Genomic DNA, 13,151 nt, shown 5'->3' with positions numbered 1-13,151 from the left:
CTGTGTTCCCAGGGTCCACTTTTGCATTTGTCTCCATATCTCAGTGTTGTTGAAGGGGTGTGATCCAAGCTGCACAGTGCAGGTGTATGCCCTGCCCAGCCCAGCCAGCCATCCCCAGTCAGGGTAGTGCTGTGAGGGCTCAGCTCTGCACTCTGCCCCCACCCTACTGGATGATGTATTGACCGGGAGGGCTGCATGCAGGAAGGGACGGGGGGGGGTGCTTGAATAGGGAGCAGAGAGGGCCCCAGAGCTGGATGTGAGATGGGTTTTTTACATTAGCATATGTCTTAGTCACAAGGCGTCGAACAACCTCAGAGTGCCAGGCCAGGCGAAGCGACATTGGCAGGGTCTCAGTGCTGTGATCAGCTGTTCTTCTGCTTAGCTACATTAGCACTTCCCACGCTCCCCCGCTCTCTCTCCCTCTCCCTGTCTTTCTCTCTCCCTCTCCCTGTCTTTCTTTCTCTCTCCCTCTGCCCATCACACACTTGCTCTCAGACAGGGGGAAGCCCCAATGGTCAATGAATGATGCCACATAACACACATCTGTCATGTAGAATATAATTTTTTGCTTGATATCCAGGAGTTATCCAGAAAGATGGTTTTCATTGGTGATACTGTATGCTGAAACCACAAATATTATGTTTTTATTTACATTTTTGTAAAGACCAAATATCCTTCATACTTTCTTGTAGTAGATGTTCGTCTGCACTGTGGAGCAGATATAATTTTTCAGAGGCAGACACAAGGCGTGACAGCGACTGCCTTTTGGGAATGGGTATACCTTGCATCTAAACTGAACAAAAACAAGATCGAAATCCTGATGAGATCCTGAGGCCCATTGTCGTGCCATTCATATACCGCCATCACTTCATGTTTCAGCATGATAATGCACGGCCTCATGTCGCAAGGATCTGTACACAATTCCTGGAAGCTGAAAATGTTCCAGTTCTTCCATGGCCTGCATACTCACCAGACATGTCACCTATTGAGCATGTTTGGGATGCTCTGGATCAATGTGTACGACAGTGTGTTCTAGTTGCCGGCAATATCCAGCAACTTTGCACAGCCAATGAAGAACAGTGTATTTCTGAAGAAAAGGTATTTCTGAACAACAGATGCATACCTGTATTCCCAATGTGAAATCCATAGATTATGGCTTATTGAATTTTTTTCAATTGACGGATTTCCTTAAATGATCTGAAACTCAGTAAAATCATTGAAATTGTTGCATGTTGCGTTTATATTTTCGTTCAGTATACATAGTCATGATGAAAGTGAACTTAGTCTATCGGTTTACTGTCCCTATAGTGTGACCAATTAACCAATTTAAGTAAAGGACAATTTCATAGGCCTCACACATGGCTACAGATAGCCGCGGGGCGCACTAGAGAAAACAGATTAGCACATTAGCTTAGTGGGGGCTGAAGGAGGACCTCTGGCCTAGGCTGTGCTGCCTCCAGGCTGAGGTCTGCTGGCTGTCTGGGTATCAGAGCATCTGCCCCTCATTGATGTCACTCTGCTCTATCATCCTCCGCTCTCTCTGCATGTGACGGAGGGCCTTTAGAGGCTATAATCAACTGCTCCTCCTCCCTCTCTCTTTCCCTTTCCCTCTCGCTCTTTTTCTGCCTCTACATTCACACCTCTTTCTACAAATGCATGTTTGTACCACAGATTTTGTCTGGAAGCATGCACCCGTTGTTTCTTTTAATGAACGCATCATAGTAGAAAATTGCACACAGCTCGGACACCCATGTATACCCCACAAGAGATGCCACAAGAGGTCTCTTCACAGTCCCCAAGTCCAGAAGTGACTGTGGGAGGCGCACCGTATTACATAGAGCCATGACTACATGGAACTCTATTCCACATCAAGTAGCTGACGCAAGCAGTAAAAAACAGACAAGAAAACACCTTATGGAACAGCGGGGACTGTGAAGTAACACAAACATTGGCACAGACCCATGCATACACACACACGGACACACACGATAACATACGCACTATACTTACACATGGATTTAATACTGTAGATATGTGATAGTGGTGGAGTCGCAGCCTGAGGGAACACAGTGTGTTGTGAAATCTGTGAATGTATTGTTATGTTTTTAAAATGGTATAAACTGCCTTCATTTTGCTGGACCCCAGGAAGAGTAGCTGCTGCTTTGGCAGCATCCATAATAAATACAAATACAGCGTATTATATTTCACATTATTTTAAAAGTGAAATATCTATGTCCAATCAGACTACACAAAGAAAAGCTCTGGAACAGTTGAATGGCTTTATTGGCCCTGTCAGTGAAGTTCTGGTTCAGTGGTCGGGTGCCTCGCTGCTCGGCAGAGGTGTGGGACTGTGGGAGGAGAGATACGTCCCTGTCTGGAGCCCAGGTGCGCTGAAGGAAGCTGTTAAATTTGGTCATTACTCCTGTAATAGTGCTTTACGGTCAGCACCGAGAGGTCTCGTGTGTTACAGACCCAGTGGCTCCAGGGAGAGCAGGGATGGAGAGAAGGACCCAGGCATCACTTGTCAGGTTGACATGAGGATGATATAAAAAACACAATGTCCAGTGTAGTGGATAATGCTGGTGATGGATGGCCGGACCGACATCCAAACACCCAGCTGAAGGATTGAAGGATTTGAGAAATCACTGAGTGTAATGAGTAGAAATGGGCAAAAAAAAGTGTGTGTGTGTGTGGGGGGGGGGGGGGGGGGGGGGATAAGATAGATATAAAGTGTTATTGTATCTTTTGTCTTCTGTTGGAGTATCTGACTCTCTGTGTCTGTTGTTGGAGTTTCTGACTCTCTGTGTCTGTTGTTGGAGTATCTGACTCTCTGTGTCTGTTGTTGGAGTTTCTGACTCTCTGTGCCTGTTGTTGGAGTTTCTGACTCTCTGTGTCTGTTGTTGGAGTTTCTGACTCTCTGTGTCTGTTGTTGGAGTATCTGACTCTCTGTGTCTGTTGTTGGAGTATCTGACTCTCTGTGTCTGTTGTTGGAGTATCTGACTCTCTGTGTCTGTTGTTGGAGTTTCTGACTCTCTGTGTCTGTTGTTGGAGTATCTGACTCTCTGTGTGTTTTGTTTGTTCAAGTATGTCTGCATACACCTATTGGTGTTCATGTGCATGAGTGGCTTCACCTACATGTGTGTATGCATGTGTTGATTTGTATGTGTTGACATGGCTGGAGGAAGGATCGGGGGGAGGAGAAACAGTCCTAACGGCTTTTTGAATGAGATAAATGGCTTACAGATGGCCCACTCAATATATTCTAATGAGACATGCAAAACAGGGGCAGGGTGAGCCAATACTGGGAGCGTCTCAGCTGTATTCCTGTCTGTCTGTGATCGCAGACACTGCTCACTCTCTATCACCATAGTGGCACTACACACCAATATGGCCCACCACTGAGAGGGATGATTACACGGTAAGCTAGAGTAGGTTTAAAGAATAATAGTCATGCATACTGTAGGTTTGACAACTTGTTTTTATTTATTAAGGCTATGGATATAAGAGTTTGAAGTGTGTGTTGGTGTAAAATAAGGACTGACACACAGCTTAAGGGCAGGGTGTGAGGTCAAAGGTCAGGGAGAGGGCCGCTTGTCAGGGAAGTTGTTTAGGGAAGAAAGGGGAGATGTATTTTTATTTTTTATTTCACTTTATTTAACCAGGTAGGCCAGTTGAGAACAACTTCTCATTTACAACTTTGACCTGGCCAAGATAAAGCAAGCAGTATGACAAAAACAACAACACAGAGTTACACATTGGATAAACAAACATACAGTCAATAACACAAGAGAAAAGTCTATATACAGTGTATGCAAATGTAGTAAGATTAGGGAGGTAAGGCAATAAATAGGCCACAGTGGCGAAATAATTACAATTTAGTATTAACACAAGAGTGATAGATGTGCAGATGATGAGCAAGTAGAGATACTGGGGTGCAAAAGAGCAAAAACAATAACAATATGAGGATGAGGAAGTTGGGTGGGCTATTTACAGATGGGCTGTGTACAGGTGCAGTGATCGGTAAGCATCCTTGACAGCGGATGCTTATAGTTAGTGAGGGAGATATAAGTCTCCAGCTTCAGTGATTTTTGCAATTTGTTCCAGTCATTGGCAGCAGAGAACTGGAAGGAAAGGCAGCCAAAGGAGGTGTTGGCTTTGGGGATGACCAGTGAAATATACCTGCCAGAGCACGTGCTACGGGTGGATGTTGCTATGGTGACCAGTGAGCTGAGATAAGGTGGGGATTTACCTAGCAAAGACTTATAGATGACCTGGAGCCAACAGACTAGTAATAGGGGTTGCAACAATTGCGGCAGGTAATTTTAGAAAGAGAGGGTCCAGACTGTCTAGCCCAGCTGATTTGTTGGGGTCCAGAATTTGCAGCTCTTTCAGAACATCAGCTATCTGGATTTGGGTGAAGGAGAAGTGGGGGGGCTTGGACAAGTTGCTGCGGGGGGTGCGGAGCTGTTGGCTGGGGTAGTGGTAGCCAGGTGGAAAGCATGGCCAGATGTAGAAAATGCTTATTGAAATTTTCAATTATTGTCGATTTATCGGTGCTGACAGTGTTTCTTAGCCTCAGTGCAGTGGGCAGCTGGGAGGAGGTGCTCTTATTCTCCATGGACTTCACAGAGTCCCAAAACTTTTAAAAATTTGTGCTACAGGACACAAATTTCTGTTTGAAAATGCTAGCCTTTGCTTTCCTAACCGACTGTATATTGGTTCCTGACTTTCCTGAAAAGTTGCATATCGCGGGGTCTATTCGATACTAATGCAGAACGCCACAGGATGTTTTTGTGCTGGTCAAGGGCAGTCAGGAGTGAACAAGGGGATATATCTGTTCTTAGTTTTTTTTTATTGAATGGGGCATGCTTATATAAGATGGTGAGGAAAGCACTTTTAAAGAACAACCAGGCATCCTCTACTGACGGGATGAGGTCAATATCCTTCCAGGATACCCAGGCCAGGTCGATTAGAAAGCCCTGCTCGCTGAAGTGATTTATGGAACGTTTGACATTGATGTGGGGTGGTCGTTTGACCGCGGACCCCTTATGGACGCTGGCAATGGGGCAGTGAACGCTGAGATCCTGGTTGAAGACAGCAGAGTTGTATTTAGAGGGCAAGTTGGTCAGGATAATATATACAGTTCAACTCGAAAGTTTACATACACTTAGGTTGGAGTCATTAAAACTCATTTTTCAACCACCACAAATTTCTTGTTAACAAACTATAGTTTTGCCAAGTCGGTTAGGACATCTACTTTGTGCATGTGTTAGCCAACAGGAGCCACTTGGTTGCAACTAGCTAGCTGCGATGATCCGGTGTAATGTTCGTCTAGTCATCAAATCAGAGCGCCTGTGGAATAGGTGTGGAATTGGGGGCTACAGGGCCTGGGTTAACCTCTACATTACCAGATGAACAGAGGAGGACTAGGTTAAGGGTACGGCTAAAGGCTATAAGAACTGTTCGTCTAGTGCTTTTGGAACAGAGAATAAAATGATTTCTGGGAGTGGTAGAATAGATTCAGGGCATAATGTACAGACAAGTGTATGGTAGGATGTGAGTACAGTGGATGGAAACCTAGACATTGAGTGACGATGAGAGAAGTTGCGTCTATGGAGGCACCAGTTAAGCCAGGTGAGGTCTCCGCATGCATGGAGCTAACTAAGGCAGGTTGAGCGGGACTGGGGTCTCTACAGTGAAATAAAACAATAATAACTATCCGAAACAGCAGTAGACAAGGCATATTGACATTAGAGATAGGCATAAAGCAATCACGGGTGTTGGTCGGAAGAGCTAAGACAACAATGGGTAAATGGTACACACATGACCTGAGTTCGAGGCTGTGTCCGACAGATAAACAAAATGAGGTACACGGTTAATGAACAGACCAGCAGGCATCAGCTGTGTAGCCAATTGATCATATGGTCCAATGAGCAGCAGTAGGTGAGTCAGGGAGCTGTTTGGTGGTCGCTACTACGCTAGGTGAGCGGGAGACACGCCATTCAGAAAGCTAGTGGGCCGGGGTAGTAGATCGGTCTTCGGCGACATCGCAACGGAAAAGCCTGTTGAAACCACATTAGACAATTACGTCGGCAGACCTGTCGTGATGGATTGGCGGGGCTCTGTGTCGACAATAAAAGGTCCAGGCCAATTGGCAAAAGAGGTATTGTAGCCCAAGAATTAGCTGGCCGGGAGATGAGCCTAGCTGGAGGCTAGCTCAAGGCTAACTGGTGCTTGTTTCGGGACAGAGGCGTAAGCCAACAGGAGCCACTTGGTTGCAGCTAGCTAGCTGCGATGATCCGGTGTAATGATCCCTAGCTTGAGTCAGGAATCTTTTGATGTGGTGGAGAAAAGCAGTCCGATATGCTCTGGGTTGATATTGTGCTGTGAAGGCTGGCAGGTAATTGTCTGAAAGCTGGCTAGTGTCCGAGCTAAAGGTGAAGACCGCTAGCAGTGGCAAACAATGGCTAATAGTTAGTAGTTAGTTTACTGGCCAGCAGTTATAAGGTAAAAAAATGAGCAGCTCCGTACCACATTGGGTGAGACGGGTTGCAGGAAGGTATGTTTAGTTCGTAGATGAAAAGTGAGATTAAAATATATACGGAAAAAAAATAAAACCAGACTATGTAGGGGAAGTGGAGGTGGGAACTCCACTCCTGGGAGGGACAGGAAAAATGTCCATTGTCAGTCCCCTGGCTGGGACAGGTATAGGACAGTCCTCTGGCAAACCTCTCCTCTCCCTCACCCTGCCTGTCCTGTCCTCCCCTCCACCTGGCTATCTTCCCCCTCTCCTCTGGTGTTTCTCCACAAGGTGGTGTTTCTCATCAAATTGCTCTAAAGTTCACTCAATCATACTTTACTCCATTTGATTTAACCAGGTAAGTGAATGAAGTACATTCTTACATATAATAAAGACATGCAAAGTCATTTCTCACTGATCTCTGGTAGTTTACAAATATTTATTGTTCTGACATCTACAATCCAGAGAGTAGAACCATATCTAATACCATCAGAAGGAAATATAGAATTGTATATAAAATATGGCTTCCCTCTCTATCTAATACTGCCTTTGGTGACACTTTAGAAATGTTCCACTTGGTTACATACATATATACTCTGGGCTACATATTGTAGAAATAATCCCCAATACTGTGTTTTTTTATTTGTGTCTTCAGACAGCTAGCGTCCTGAAGCTAAGATTTGTCAACATATTCATACTACCTATACAACAGTGGCTGATATTCAATCAATGATAGATTGTATTTACCCATGGCTCTCCTTTCACATTGGGCGAGGAAGAAAGCCCCAATGCGATTATGCACGTGAAGAATTCATCCGGAGATGAGCACAGGGTAATGTATGGTAATTATCCAACAGGATATTCTTACACAGCGATTAGCATATCTTGAAGCCCAGACAGCCAGGGGTGGGAGGGCAGTGAGAGAAATGAAAGGACAGTGGCTGCTGATAAGACACTGGCTTGTTTTTTATGTCGATGTAAAATGTGGATAGGATGGCTAAGGGCGCTGTTTTGACACACACGTTTGCAGATACACGTACACACACACAAACACACACACACGCACACACACGAACACAGAGAGAAAGCACCCCATCAGGGATCATAGAGCAAGACAGACACATGAAAGCCTGAACACAGAAAGCACAATTGTCATTTTGGATAAGGTTTCTTCAGGGAGACAGATTATTCTAGTCATGCAGCTCTATGTGCAGTGTACACTATATATATACGAAAGTATATATACAAAAGTATGTGGACATCCCTTCAAATGAGTGGATTCGGCTATTTCAGCCACACCTGTTGCGGACAGGTGTATAAAATCGAACACACACCCATGCAATCTCCATAGACAAACATTGACAATAAAATGGCCTTAATTAAGCGCTCAGTGACTTTCAACGTGGCACCTTCATAGGATGCCACCTTTCCAACAAGTCCGTTCGACAGATTTCTGGCCTGCTAGAGCTTCCCCGGTCAACTGCAAGTGCTGTTATTGTGAAGTGGAAACATCTAGAAGCAACAATGGCTCAGCCACAAAGTGTAAGGCCACACAAGCTCACAGAACTGGGCCACCGAGTGCTGAAACGCATAGGGTGTAAAAATCGTCTGTCCTCAGTTGCAACACTCACTACTGAGTCCAAACTGCCTCTGGAAGCAACATCAACACAATAACAGTTTGACGGGAGCTTCATGAAATGGGTTTCCAAGGCCGAGCAGCCGCATACAAGCCTAAGATCACCACGCGCAATGCCAAGAGTCGGCTGGAGTGGTGTAAATCTCGCTGCCATTGGACTCTGAAGCAGTGGAAATGCATTCTCTGGAGTGATGAACCACGCTACAGTATCTAGCAGTCCGACAGACAAATACGGGTTTGGTGGATGCCAGGAGAACGTTACCAGCCGAATGCATAGTGCCGACTGTAAGGTTTGGTGGAGGAAGAATAATGGACTGGGACTGTTTTTCATGTATCAGGCTAGGCCCCTTATTTCCAGTGCAGGGAAATCTTAACGCTATAGAATACAATGACATTCTAGACGATTCTATGCTTCCAACATTGTGGCAACAGTTTTGGGAAGTTCCTGTTTCAGCATGACAATGCTCCCATACACAAAGCGAGGTAAAGAAATGGTTTGTCGAAATCGGTGTGGAAGAACTTGACTGGCCTGCACAGAGCCCTGACCTCAATCCCATCGAACACCATTGGGATGAATTGGAACACCGACTGCGAGCCAGGCCTAATCGCCCAAGATCAGCGCCCGACCTCACTAACGCTCTTGTGGCTGAGTGGAAGCAAGTCCCTTCAGCAATGTTCCAACATTTCTCTCTCTCTCTCTCTCTCTCTCTCTCTCTCTCTCTCTCTCTCTCTCTCTCTCTCTCTCTCTCTCTCTCTCTCTCTCCATCTTTGTCTGTCTCTGTCTCACTCTTCCTCTCTATCTCTCTCAATTCAATGGGCTTTATTGACATGGGAAATATGTTTGCATTGCCAAAGCAAGTGAGATAGATAATGAACAAAAGTGAAATTAACAATAAAAAATGTACAATAAACATTACACTCACAAACGTTTCAAAGGAATAGAGACATTTCAAATGTCATATTATGGATATATAAAGTGTTGTAACGATGTGCAAATAGCTAAAGTACAAAAGGGAAAATAAATACATAAATATAGGTTGTAACTACATTGGTGCTTGTTCTTCACTGGTTGCCCTTTTCTCGTGTTAACAGGTCACAGATATTGCTGCTGTGATGGCACACTGTGGTATTTCACCCAATAGATATTGGAATAGGGATATGGGAATTTAAAAAATATTAAAATGTATGCCCTCACTATTTACTGTAAGTCGCCCTGGATAAGAGCATCTGCTACATGACTCAAATGTAAATGTATATATTTTTTTACAAATACAAATGATATAAAATAATACAAATAAATAAGTGGTCCTTTGTAGCTCAGTGTGGTCCTTTGTAGCTCAGTGTGGTCCTTTGTAGCTCAGTGTGGTCCTTTGTAGCTCAGTGTGGTCCTTTGTAGCTCAGTGTGGTCCTTTGTAGCTCAGTGTGGTCCTTTGTAGCTCAGTGTGGTCCTTTGTAGCTCAGTGTGGTCCTTTGTAGCTCAGTGTGGTCCTTTGTAGCTCAGTGTGGTCCTTTGTAGCTCAGTGTGGTCCTTTGTAGCTCAGTGTGGTCCTTTGTAGCTCAGTGTGGTCCTTTGTAGCTCAGTGTGGTCCTTTGTAGCTCAGTGTGGTCCTTTGTAGCTCAGTGTGGTCCTTTGTAGCTCAGTGTGGTCCTTTGTAGCTCAGTGTGGTCCTTTGTAGCTCAGTGTGGTCCTTTGTAGCTCAGTTGCTAGAGCATGGTGCAGTTGATAGAGCAAGACCACGGTAGTGGGTTTGATTCCTGGGTCCACCCATACGTAAAACGTAAGGGCGCATGACTGTAAGTCACTTTGGATGAAAGTGTCTGCTCAATGGCATATATTATATTATTGAAATTGGATTTGTTTTCTAATTCTTTGTGAGTCTGTGTAATTTGAGGGAAATATGTGTCTCTAATGGTCATACATTTGGCTGGAGGTTAGGAAGCGCAGCTTAGTTTCTACCTCATTTTGTGGGCAGTGTGCACATAGCCTGTCTTCTCTTGAGAGCCAGGTCTGCCCACGGCGGCTTCTCTCAATAGCAAGGCTATGCTTACTGAGTCTGTACATAGTCAAACCTTTCCTTAAGTTTGGGTCAGTCACAGTGGTGTCTGAACAAAAATGACAAGATTGTGTTATAACACTGTTATTGCATCAAATGGTTGTTTTATGCAACAGGATAGGGGTTTTTAGAACACATTCATCTGTGTGTGTTCTACTAAGGATGGGCCTCTGGGAGATGTAACACTGACAGAAGATTTACGATGTCTTTAGGTTATAAGCCTAACAAGACCGCATTCCAGAGCATGACTTAATGTTTCTGTTCTATGAGGTACCAGGGAGAGATGACTCCAGGGCCATACCTTGGCCTCTACACAATGATAACTGTTTTTACAGCAGATACTGTCTGCTGTGAATTATAAGTATTTTTCATACAAATCTTTACCTTGTGACCCATTCAGTCTACATGTTTGTCATGTAGACTGGAGTAGTAGTTTTGTTATGTTTGTCATGTAGACTGAAGGGGGTGTATCTTTGCTATAAAAGGCCATGGTATCTTTTGTCGTTGGGCTCTCCACGAATGACCTGGGGGGTTGTTCATGTTTTCTCATGATTTGGTTGGGTCTAATTGTGTTGCTGTCCTGTTTTTTTTTTCTTGTGTTTGTGAACAGAGCCCCAGGACCAGCTTGATTAGGGGACTCTTCTCCAGGTTCATCTCTCTGTAGGTGGTTTTGTTATGGAAGGTTTGCTTCCTTTTAGGTGGTTGTAGAATTTAATGTCTAGTTTCTGGATTTGGCTCATTAGCGGGTATCTGCCTAATTACTATCTGCATGAATTATTTTGAGTTTTACATTGTACAAAGAGGATATTTTTGCAGAGTCTCAATTAGTTTTTTTCCCCCCATTTTGTGAATTCTTGGTTGGTGAGCAGACCCCAGACCTCACAATCCCTTTTGATGGTGTACCATTTTTTACATTTAAACTTTATTTAACTAGGCAAGTCAGTTAAGAACAAATTCTTATTTACAATGACAGCCTAGGAACAGTGGGTTAATTGCCTTGTTCAGGGGCAGAACAACAGATTTTTACCTTGATTCGATCTAGCAACCTTTCGGTTACAGGCCCAATGCTCTAACCACTAGGCTACCTGCCGGCCCTTCTTGACTTGTCTCTCAGATCGTTCATAGCTTTGTGGAAGTTACCTGTGGAGCGGATGTTTAGGCTGAGGTATGTATAGTTTTGTGTGTGCTCTGGGGCAACAGTGTCTAGATGGAATTTGTATTCGTGGTCCTGGCAACTGGACCTTTTTTTGGAACACCATTATTTTTGTCTTACTGAGATTTACTGTCAGGGCCCAGGTCTGAATGAATCCGTGCAGAAGATCTAGGTGCTGCTGCAGGCCCTCCTTGGTTGGTGACAGACGCACTAGATCATCAGCAAATAGTAGATTTTTGACTTCAGATCCTATTAGGGTGAGGCTGGATGCTGCAGACTGTTCTAGGGCCCTCACCAATTCATTGATATATATGTTGAAGAAGGTGGGGTTCAAGCTGCATCCCTGTCTCACCCCATAGGACTGTGGAAAGAAATGTTTGCGTTTTTTTGCCAATTTTAACCTCACACTTGTTGTTTGTGTACATGGATATAATAATGTCTCCCAACACCGCTTTCCATCAATTTATATAGCAGATCCTCATGCCTAATTGAGTCAAAAGCTTTTTTTAAATCAAAAAAAGCATGAGAAAACGTGCCTTTGTTTTGGTTTGTTTGTCAATTAGGCTGTGCAGGGTAAATACGTGGTCTGTTGTACGGTAATTTGGTAAAAAAGCCAATTTGACATTTGCTCAGTACATTGTTTTCACTGAGGAAGTGTGCGAGTCTGCTTTTAATGATGACGCAGAGAATTTTCCCAAGGCTGCTGTTGACGCATATCACACGTTAGTTCTTGGGGTTAAACTTGTCTCCACTTTTGTGGATTAGAGTGATCAGTCCTTGGTTCCAAATATTGGGGAAGATGCCAGAGCTGAGGATGATGCTGTTCCTTCTTTTTCCGTAGTGTAATTCTGTAATGTTTTAGTGATTACCATAGTGAAGGCGTAGGCTCAGGTTTTCTGGTTCTCTCTCTCTCTCTCTCTCTCTCTCTCTCTCTCTCTCTCTCTCTCTCTCTCTCTGTCTCTCTCTCTCTCCCCCCCCTCTCTCCTCTCTCTTTCTCTCTCTCTCTCTCTCTCTCTCTCTCTCTCTCTCTCTCTCTCTCTCTCTCTCTCTCTCTGTCTCTCTCTCTCTCCCCCCCTCTCTCCTCTCTCTCTCTCTCTCTCTCTCTCTCTCTCTGTCTCTCTCTCTCTCCCCCCCTCTCTCCTCTCTCTCTCCCCTCTCTCCTCTCTCTTTCTCTGTGTATATATATATATATATATATATATATATATATATATATATATATATATAGGTTTTCTGGTTCTCTCTCTCTCTCTCTCTCTCTCTCTCTCTCTCTCTCTCTCTCACTTTCTCTCCCCCAACCTCTCTCTCTCTTTCTCTCTCTGTCCCTCTGTCTCTCTCTCTCCCTCTCTCCCTCTCTCCCTCTCTCCCTCTGTCCCTCTGTCTCTCTGTCTCTGTCTCTCCCTCTGTCCCTCTGATCTCTCTTTCACCTACATCTACACATACTTCATAGTTTATTTTCCCTGTATCTGCCTCCTCCCTGTCAATATCCACTATCGCCTAACGCACGCTTGGCTGGTGTTTACAGCATTGTAGATACAATCCCTATATTGACTGGGTAATATTCTGGAGGTGCAGAAGCATCACTGAAGGGTGGTGGTGGGGTGGCCCTTCATGTGAAACTGAATTCTATGCCATTAGTTTACAGCAATGGATTTAGAAATGATATGTTTCCTAATACCTAAGATACAACAGTGTATTTATGTAACCTTATCCACTACCCTATGTAACTATCTGGTCCCACCTATAATGATGAATGTTGTGGAGTACTTGGAACAAAATAAAGGAATT

The sequence above is a fragment of the Oncorhynchus kisutch genome, linkage group LG6 (genome assembly GCF_002021735.2).
Source record: "Oncorhynchus kisutch isolate 150728-3 linkage group LG6, Okis_V2, whole genome shotgun sequence".
Classification (NCBI taxonomy): domain Eukaryota; kingdom Metazoa; phylum Chordata; class Actinopteri; order Salmoniformes; family Salmonidae; genus Oncorhynchus; species Oncorhynchus kisutch.
This window is presented reverse-complemented; position numbering follows the sequence as displayed.